At 43.8% G+C, this 10,011-nt stretch overlaps 1 protein-coding gene across 1 annotated transcript in view; it reads left to right on the top strand.

The window, feature by feature from the left end:
* Positions 1 to 2,137: 2,137 nt before the first annotated feature.
* The window catches only part of DRD2 (dopamine receptor D2), a 69,786-nt gene continuing 61,912 nt past the window's right edge, over positions 2,138 to 10,011 (top strand). The window contains exon 1 of the mRNA XM_034754807.1: positions 2,138 to 2,761. The gene's annotated coding sequence lies outside the window, so the exon portion shown is untranslated. The remainder of the gene's footprint in view (positions 2,762 to 10,011) is intronic.

Raw genomic sequence — 10,011 nt, 5'->3', positions numbered from 1 at the left:
TCCAATATACCCCCATTGCCTTATTAAAGCCTGTAAATCAACCTGACTATATTGATTCACATGCAACACTTTGGCACATAATAAATAATCAATGCTACCCTGGGAGTTTGTCCATACACAGTGCTCTCTCCAGTTATGAGTTACCAAGTGATTGTTTTTCTGGAACTGAGGGTGGTTGCTTTGCCCTGAAATGAACAGATATACCGCATATTTGTGAGATTGGTGTAAAGCAGAAGAAGCTACAAAAGGACAAAATATTTCTTGGCCTTATGAGAAGCATAAAGATTCAAATAAATGATCTTGTTCTAAGTGCTGTTCATCTGGGAATTAAATACCTTTATTGTGAGGGAGGGCAAAAGGATGGTAAAACTTGGAATCAAAATATAATAAGGTTTGACCTTGTTCAAGCAGAAATCAGATTGCTTTAGACATACTGAAATGACAATATATAAAGCCTCCTTTAATAGGAATTGACTAGCAAAATTTTCCTAAGAAAAGGCAACTCGTTTAAGTGTTTCTGAGTTTTATGCTGAAGGTGCCGAAGGCTCTGTTATCAATTTGGCTACCTCCGCATTGCATACAGTGTATAATTATTTTAGTATAAAATGCACAAAGGGACAATATTTTAACCAAAGGCATAAAACAAAAGCGTTCAGTTGAATTCAGTCTGAGGCTCGGTCAAGATCTAGATCCTCTCTTTGGTTGGCCACTTTACACAAAGCTGAATAAATACTTTTTAAATGCCACATCAAAGAGGTAGGCAATGTCTTCAAAAGCAAGACACTTTAGTCTTTGAAAATGTAGTTAATGCATATATTAAACTATTGCAACAAAAGGTTATCCTGGCAGCACTTTTATCACCCGGTCTTTGCATTTTAACAGAGCATGAAGAGGAAAAGTCTCTGGATCATCAGAAATAATTCCCCTTAATATTCATAGGATAAAAGGATCTATCTGTCTATCACCATGAGTATTGTTCTTCCTCTTCACCCAAGAAATTAGCCAGTAATCAGGGCCTAACTCGTTTCCCCCGCTAGTAGGAAAAATTGATGAGAGGAGTCAGGTATTTCTTTGGTGCGAACTAACATAGTGCTGTTTCTGTGAACACAGTAGAAACAAACCCCATGGCCTTGTTCAGAAACCCGCCTGGGCCTTTTCAGGTAGCACTTTGCTCAAAAGTCTCTCTGCCCCGGGGCGTCAACCCAGGGCCATGCTCACAGCTGCTTCCGCCGCCTTCTCCTTGCTATCCTGTTCCTTTCACACCTGGGGCTTGTCCCCACTGCAATGTTCGCTCATGGTGTAACTCCGCTTTTGCCCCTAACGTGACTCCGTCCTATCCAGACACAAACACCTGTCGCTGGCTCTAGTCAAGTGGTGCTTGAAGGTGGAGCTCGCGGGCTCGTTTGGCGGGCCTGGGGGATAGGGGGGAATGAGACTGAAGCTCACATGCTGCCGAAACTTGAGCTCGTAACCCAGTGGGGCTGCAGCAGCTGGAGTGACACCCGCTCCTCAAGGGCCCTGCTTAGCTGTGGCGTCACTGTGGTGAGCTCACTATCACAGACGTGCAAAGGGCCTCAACAAGTCACCTAGTCCAGTCCCCTGCACCCAAGGCAGGACTCGGTACTAACTAGACCATCCATTGCATGCACCGACAAGCCGCCGCCACCGGCAGCCCGTCAGCTCCTCCACTCCTGGGAGCGGGGGGACTCGTGCTTCTGCTCAGGCCTTGCCACGCTGGCCTTTGGGCTCTCACCGGGCGAAGGGGGCACTGACTTGCTCCCTTCCCTGGCTGAGGGGTGCTCAGCATTGGCATGGGCTGGGAGTGCCTTTAGCACCTGCCCGGCCCGGCCACTGTGCAGCTGTCTCTGGGGGCGAGCTCCAGCCAAAGGGGCTTGTGCTGCATGGCTCCGGCACGCTGCCTGGCGGCCGGGGCCGCTGCCCGGAGGGGTAGGGCGAGCCCCGAGCTCGGCTCCGCCTCCCGCCCCGGCTCGCCGCGGAGCTGTCCAGCGCGCAGTGCTGAATCGGTCGCTGCCGGCTCAGCGCAACCCCGCCGCCGCCTCCTCCCCGCCCCGCTGCCCGGCCAGGCCACCCCCCGGAACGACCCCGGGTCCCGCAGCCGCGGCTCTGGCTGGGAGAGGAGCTGCCCAGGGGACTGCAGGCAGAGAAACCCGGCGCGTGTGAGACCGAGCCCCCGCGCTGAGCTCCAAGGGGGGGAACTTTGCTACTAGCCGCGAAAACCAGAAAAAGTGCGAGAGAGCCTATTTACCAGGTCCTAGGGCAGGGGAGCAGGAGCTGACCCAAATCCCTTGCAGTCCTGGTTTATTTTAGTGTGTGTGTGTGGGAGAGACAAAGGACTGCTTTATTCCATAGATACTCCACGTCTGGGCTGTTGGAAATTGTCACCTGGCTTCAGCCTCTGCACAGCGCTTCACTGAGCCCTGGACAGCGACCGAGCTGCAGAAAAAAATCTTTGCTCCGAAGTCAGATTCCTTACAAAAAACCTGACACACCCCAGCGCGCGAATCTCTGGCAATTGCTGACTCAAGTTTCGGTGGGCAAGAACAGCGCGTTTCCCACCAGCGGTTCCTGGTTTGTTGGGGTTACACTGCTGCGCGTTCAGGGAAAGTGCCAAGGAACATGGGAAAGTCTGGTGGAAAGCTCTGAAAAGGGTGGGAGAAGCCCCGGTGAAGGGTGCTGTTGTGGATATACAGGACAAGAAGTGTTGCCAGCTCTCTGCTCCAGTGAGTCGTATGGCTTGAAGGTAAGAATTCTTTTTTTCCCTTCGCCTCAAATAATATGGATGGTACAGATGCCATGGGGGAGGAGATGGACAGACGGAGCTAAGGTGTGGATTGGGTTTTTATTTTATTTCTCCAAATTTCAAAACTGCAGTGAAAATTCTCTTCTACAATTTGAATCAACTCCCCCCACCACAAAAACCTAATTTTTCATGATTCTCCCCACCCCCATTTTCAACCAACTCTATAGATAAACCACAGTAAGATGCATTTATTGTTGCCAAAGGAACACACTGTTCTCATTAGAAGTGTAATGTTTAATTTCTCTCTCACACACACATACACACAGGAAACAAACCAACAAGGCAAACTCCCAATTAAAGCGTTTAGACAGAGGAAAACACATCTAGGGTTCACTCCGTTCCCCTGGATGCGCTCAAATCAGGGAATCCAGCATATTGCTGCTGTCATATCCCAAGGATAAAAATCAAAGTCTTTAAGGACATTTTTTTTCTTATGCCACTTAGTATTTTACCTCAAGTCAGAGCCACATCATCCCTTATTTATTTCTCAGCACAATAAATGAGGCAGATCTTTATGATAAATAATCTTTTTTAATGATGGAGGGGAATTTGTTATCTTCACCTTTTCCTGAATGAGGTTGGAAAGCAATCTTTAGGGCTATTTCCTCTAAACATTGCCAGTAATCGTTGTGGACGATTTATAGTGACTTGTGGGGAATAAACAAATCTTCACTGTTACACTGATACTTGTGTCTCTGCTACTCAGCAATGGGCTTCATCTGACTCCCACTGAAGTCAATGGGAATCTTGACAGTTGGATTGGGCCCTATCTGCATTCCTGATAGAGCATTTTTGTCCAAGTTGCTGGGTGCAAATGGCTTATACCCAGATGACCCTTGTACACTAAAATTAAATCTCAGTCAGGGTAGTCAAGATGTAAGATATGGAGCAAAAGTACAAACCGTATGTTAGGACGTGGATCCTGCGCTGCTGTCCATGCAAATAAAGTTTAAAGTCATTTACAAGTAACCAACTAAGAAATGATACTAGCCCTTGCCAACACACGTTACATGTGTAGTTCACTGCAGAAGATGTTTAATATGTTTTTAGCATCTACACAGTTGATTTAAGTGTGATTCTTTAATCACACAATGGTCTTAACCATGTACAGGCTTATACTAGGAATTTTTATTCTTTCCAAAGTAAATCTTTATGGGTTGCTCCTAGCAACTCAAATTAAGTTGGCTAACTAGTGGAGCTACTGCTCTTTCCCTAAAAAAGGAGAGTGCTATAAGCAATTTCTGAGTAGCATTAACCAAATCTGATTAGTTTATTTCTGGGGTGTATTCTTGTTCCATTCTGTCTGCTTCATTTTCGTGTCTTTGGACATTCTGTTATCATTAAATCTCCATTCTTCACCTTGCCTGCATCCTAATCAAAAACTGTTCACCTTAAAGCAAACTTCTTAAATTACTCCTGTGTTCATTTATGAACTAAGTGAATCTCCCTCACATGCACCGTGCATACAATGAAAGGCATATATGAGCTACAGAGAGTTTTTAATTCTCCAATCAATTACACTGGTGAAAATCAGGCAGAATAACTCTGTTAAAGTCATTGGAATTACACTGGTTTGTTTTGGCAGAATCCCTCTCATTTGAGTCAATATCTCTTTATATGATCCATATAGATCTCCCTTTCTACTCACAGCTGGGTTAACACATCTAAGTTTCCTGGGTGATGTATCACAAGATTCCATGACATGTCACACTAAGTGCCCTATATATATATATATGCACACACATGGAGAATGCATATAGCATGCCATGATACCCATTTGCATGATAGTCTGACATTTCAGACCATCTTCAGGCATATCTTTATGCCCACATGCACTGTGTGTATATGCACAACATGGCTTCAGCATGACATGCCACATTGTTCTAGGAAGTATCTCAGGATAATCTGTGTGACCCCTTTGTTAACGTAAGGATTACTACAGTATCTTAGCTATTGTTCCATAATGAGGATAACATGTTACCACTTAAACAAAGAAGACGGGGGCTTTATGCCCAGCATATGTGATCAGCTGTTGTTTTAAGACTATGTATGCTGTTAGAATTTTTTAAATCACTGCTATCTTCTAAAAAGCAGATGATTTTTCTTCAAGCTTCAGCCAGATTCACATGAACCTCCACAAAAGCTGAGTGACTCTGGGTTAATATTCAGTACCATTTATAGTGTCAATATATACACTGAAGCCAACAGCTCATGTTTTATTCATATTACCCTTTAGTGTCATTTACAAGATAAGTGTTAAAGGCAGGATTGTGTGACATGGCCTAGATGCCTGTGCAAGAGAGCAGTCAGAGGGTATAAGGATCTTTGGCCCCCTTATACCCTTACATAGGCTACCCAGATCCAGGCACATATGCATTTGCCAGGTTCCTCTTCTGCTTACTGTCCCCTGGGTGGGACAAGTGGGCAGGGGATGGGTGGAGCCTTGACTTCTGCCTTTTGGGCACTGGCTGGAGTAGTCAAGTCCACACGGAGGAAAATCGTAATCTTCTGCAGCTATAGACAAGTGGTGAACAACTAGTGCCTGGGACCAAGGAAAATGCAGGAGAGGAGCTGAGGCTGAGAAGGTGGCCACAGTCAATGCCTCCCAGAGCTACTCCTACAGTAATGCAACTTTGTGCAGGGCTTTGGCAAAAGCCCCAGTCTAACCCTATGCAATTCTATAATTGCTCCCCTTTTATGAACAGAGGCAGCAGGATTTCCAAGTCCTCTTTTCAAGGTGTCTCTTGGAATCAGAATTTGTCAACACAGGTGGCTTCCAGAGGTCCAAAAGTCTTGAAACTTCTCTCATTCACTTCCAATGGAGTTACAGCAGCATAGAATTGGGCCCAGTATCTCCAGTAATTCATTAGAGCAAAGAGGAACTTTCACATATACCCAGCGATCTCACAAAGGCACCGTCGCTTACCTCCTCTTCGGTCTTCGTACACTAGGAAGGAAGTAGGTAGAATAATTAAACAAAGCCTTTCCATCTTTGGTGTAACATCACACAATCCTAAATTCGCATCTGCATAGGACAATTCATTTGGCAGTTGGCTTCAGTGGGTCATTGTCACAGATGGTTAGCACAAGAATCATGACGGGGACCCTACCAAATTCACAGCCATGAAAAATGCACCATGGACTGAAATCTGGTCTCCCCCGGTGACATCTGGTCTTTTGTGTTCTTTTATCCTACACTATACAGATTTCACAGGGGAGACCAGCGCCAGAGAATGGCGGCTGCTGAGTGAGGGCCCAGCTCTGCAGGCCACAGCACAGAAGGAAGGATGGCAATACCATACCAGGCCATCCTTCCTTCTGCGCTGCTGCTGGTGGTGGCTCTGCCTTCAGAGCTGGGCTCCCGGCCAGCAGCCACCGCTCTCCAGCTGCCCAGCTCTGAAGACAGAGCCACCGCCAGCAGCAGCGCAGAAATAAGTACACCCCCACTTACACAATAACCCCACGACTCCCCCCCGCCTAACTCCTTTATACTGAAATCATGAAATTTACTATTTTAAAAATCCTATGACTGTGAAATGGACCAAAATGGACCGTGAATTTGGTAGGGCCCAATTATGACTATTGAGCAATTACAACTAAATATGCCCTCTCTACTACTCCCTCAACCCAACTGAATCAGTTTAGTCATTAGTGGTCTCATTCTCCACTGCCCTGCACTTTGTCCAGCCATTTGCACCCGAGCCAAGTGTAGCCTCTTTTTTTAATTTAATTGCCAGTCTGTGTTAAACCACAGTGGGGATTCAGCTCCTGTTGTTACCGTTTCAAGCTCAGAGTGAAAAACCACCTCCAGTGCTTTTCTCAAATTGGGAGGCTCTAGGACCACACAAAGACCAAAGACAGTGACCACAATCACAGGTATAAACTCTAGTCTGTATTAACAGGTTTTATTAAGGAAATACACCTCTAGCCTGATATAACGCGACCCGATAGAACACAAATTCAGATATAACACGGTGAAGCAGCGCTCTGGCGGGGCGGGGGGGCAGGGCTGTGCGCTCCAGTGGATCAAAGCAAGTTCTATATAACACGGTTTCACCTATAACGCGGTAAGATTTTTTGGCTCCCGAGGACAGCGTTCTATCGGGGTAGAGGTTAATTAAAATGACAATTATCCATTGGTGTGAAATGCTACCAGATCAGCTTTTTTACATTCAGTTTGCATAGATGTAAATGATGAACTAGGGTGTAGAGCAACAGAAAATCAATCCCTCTATTTTCTCTAATAAAGCAGACATAATAGAAAAATTAAGGGACGTGTAGCATGTTCTCTTTTTTAAATTTTCACCTTCTATGAAAGAAGCTAAGGGACTCCCCTCCCTACTCAATTTTAAATATGGAACCCCAAACCTTCCTTTAAAGAGTCTGTAATATTCTGATTTCAGAGGCAGCTTGGAGTGTCATATCTTTCAATCCCTTTCCATTTAAGAAGGAACCAACACCTTATTCTCAGAAGCAGTTATTGTCTTGGATGCCTCAATTTTGATTCTTCAACATTTTATTCATGTGTGGTGGTCATACCATGAAACCTCAGGCTATTGGAAGGAAAATCTTTCATTCTATTGGACAGCTAACAGTCTCTCTATTTCAGAGAACAACCCAGATGGTCCTTTGGGTGGAGGACTTAGATACACCCAGATATGGATTGACTTATGTCTAAGCTTCCTCAGTCTCCACCATTGGCATCAAAAAGTGTTCACAGGAAACTCTTTACTGTAGCCAACTTGAAATAGTTGGTTCCACAACACAGAGAACATCCAGATATGAAAAAAATTTTTAAAAATCCCCAGAAGAGAGACTAGAATATTATGAAGCTACATAGGAACCTATTTACAAACTTTGCAGAAATAGAGACTAGCACATGGAAGCCTGATCTCCTTGCTTTCTGGTACAGCACAGCTGCCAAAGCACGTTCTTGCTTTATCCTGCACATGCTAATGCTAAATCTACCCTTCTCTCTGACCCATCTCTTCACCTGAGCTACCTTGTTATTTTAAACTTAGTGGATGAACATTGCTTACTTGGGCCCTGATATAGCAAAGCATTTAAGCATGCACATAACATCAAATGCAGGAGTAGTTCTCTAGGCACTACCCTATAGGTAGAAGTGGGATGTGGAATGTGCATTGACCTTGTATTGGCCCTCTGAACAGGGGTGAATTTCAGTCCCTGTGCATTGATTTCTTATTAACAGTGTTGCAAAATCGACAAGTGATACAGTATCTGTTTCTCACTTTGTGCGCAACAGACATTTAAACAAGTTTAAGAGGACAGAATAAGGGAGGGGATGCAGTGGATTGGACTGTAAACAAATTCAAGACAGCCTTTGGAGAATTTGGGTCTGCACTGGAGAGATTTGACTGGGGTCTGATTCTCCCCTGCACTGAAACTTACATGGAAAAGCTTTTAGCATCTACAGTTGTTCTGGCTAATTCTTCAGTAACACAAATGAGCTTGATTAATTTGACTCTCCAGCATGTTGCTAACTAGATTCTAAAGGGAAAGGCAACTGTTTAAGTCTTATCAAAGGCGTCACTCCTTACGCTGTTACAAAACCAACCAATATTCTATCTAAAATGGTTGCTAATAAGTATTAACTCCTCTTTCAATTGTTCCACATCAGTCATGTTTTCCTCTTGCTGTCCCTCATGTGCATATTTTTAGCTTCATTATTTCTTTGAAGATGTGCCTGAGTGATCTGTTACTTATCTGCTTGTACATACCTCCCAATTATCTTTGTGGGTATTTTTCTCTCCATCCCCCTGGAATGGGTTTATTTCTGGTTTACTCTTCTCCGATGCGTTCCATGTGGGTATGTGGGTGGCAGCATGTTCTTTATCAAAGCAGAGAGACATGATTAGTCCATTCAGAAAATGTAAATGCAGCTTTGTGTGTTATGCAGCATTTGGACAAAAAAAAAAAAAAAAAAAAAAAAAAAAAAAGGGACTGTAAGCGGCAACAAAGCCAGTCAATAAGACACAATGTTAAGCCTTATAGGTAGTCCAGAATAATCATTAATTGAGTCACATTTTAAGTTCCCAGTGGCTTTAAATGAACATGCTGAATCTGTGTAAAAGTGTTCCATGACAGCTTATCAAGATGCAGTCCAAAACTAGCAGAATAAGTGAAATGCATTGTGAGTGTCCGTGCTTTGTAACCAATATGAATTTTGATTCATGGCTCCTTATCTGTGATGTGTGGCTTCATTTATCCCGAACCTCAGTCCCACAATGGCAAATACTGCCGCTTTACAGGTTTCAAATGTTGGAAATATTTTTTCATTGAAAGATGTGTATTTTATTTTACTGCATATTTCAAGAGATAAAGAGCTAATACTATGGATGTGTAATTAAAATAAATTATACAGAGAGGTTGCAGTGAATCCGTCAGGGTTACAAAATGGAATTCTTACTTAACAACTAAGTAGTGTGAATGTGTTCATATTCCCTTGAATGCTAGAACTGAGATCTAGAATCACGCAAGTCACATTTACTAACTCATATCACAGCATCTAAATTACCATTGTGCATTGGTTATTTACCCCCAAAATACTTGGGATTCCTTATGATAATCAGAATTTATCAATTTAAGATTCTATTTATCTTGGGAACTTATCTGGCCTCTATTACTGCATTATCTGAGCACCTCAAGTCTTTAAGAAACTTATCATGGTGAAGTACTGTTATTCCCATTGTAAAGATGGGAAACCGAGGCACAGAGAGGATAAGGAACTTACCCAAGGGGACACAGAAAACCTGTAGTGGAGCAGGGAACTGAAACTAGGTGTCCCATGTCCTAGATTAGTGCCTTGACCACTTTCTTTTCTGACATTCTCAGACTTGGATCCCTCACTCCCTATTTAGGGGCCCAAATAAAAGTGATCCAATTTTGAGGAGTAATGAGTTCTCACAAATCTCATTGCTATTAGTGGGAGCCACAGATGTCCGTCGCCATTCTGAAATGGGCCACATTTATTTGGGTGCCTAAATGTGGAGTTAGGACCTTAATTTTAGCCATCCACGCTTGAAAACGTTGGCCTATGAAAATTACACAAATTATGGTTAAATTTAAAGAAACAGTTGTACGGGCACCATTCCTGTCCCCCATTTAAAATCAGCCGCATGTTGTTAAACAGCAAACGCCACCTTTTTCCTATGACACAAGCATCCAGC

Source organism: Trachemys scripta, chromosome 21, assembly GCF_013100865.1.
Source record: "Trachemys scripta elegans isolate TJP31775 chromosome 21, CAS_Tse_1.0, whole genome shotgun sequence".
Classification (NCBI taxonomy): domain Eukaryota; kingdom Metazoa; phylum Chordata; order Testudines; family Emydidae; genus Trachemys; species Trachemys scripta.
The sequence above is the reverse complement of the archived record's forward strand: the minus strand, read 5'-3'. Positions and strand labels throughout refer to the sequence as shown.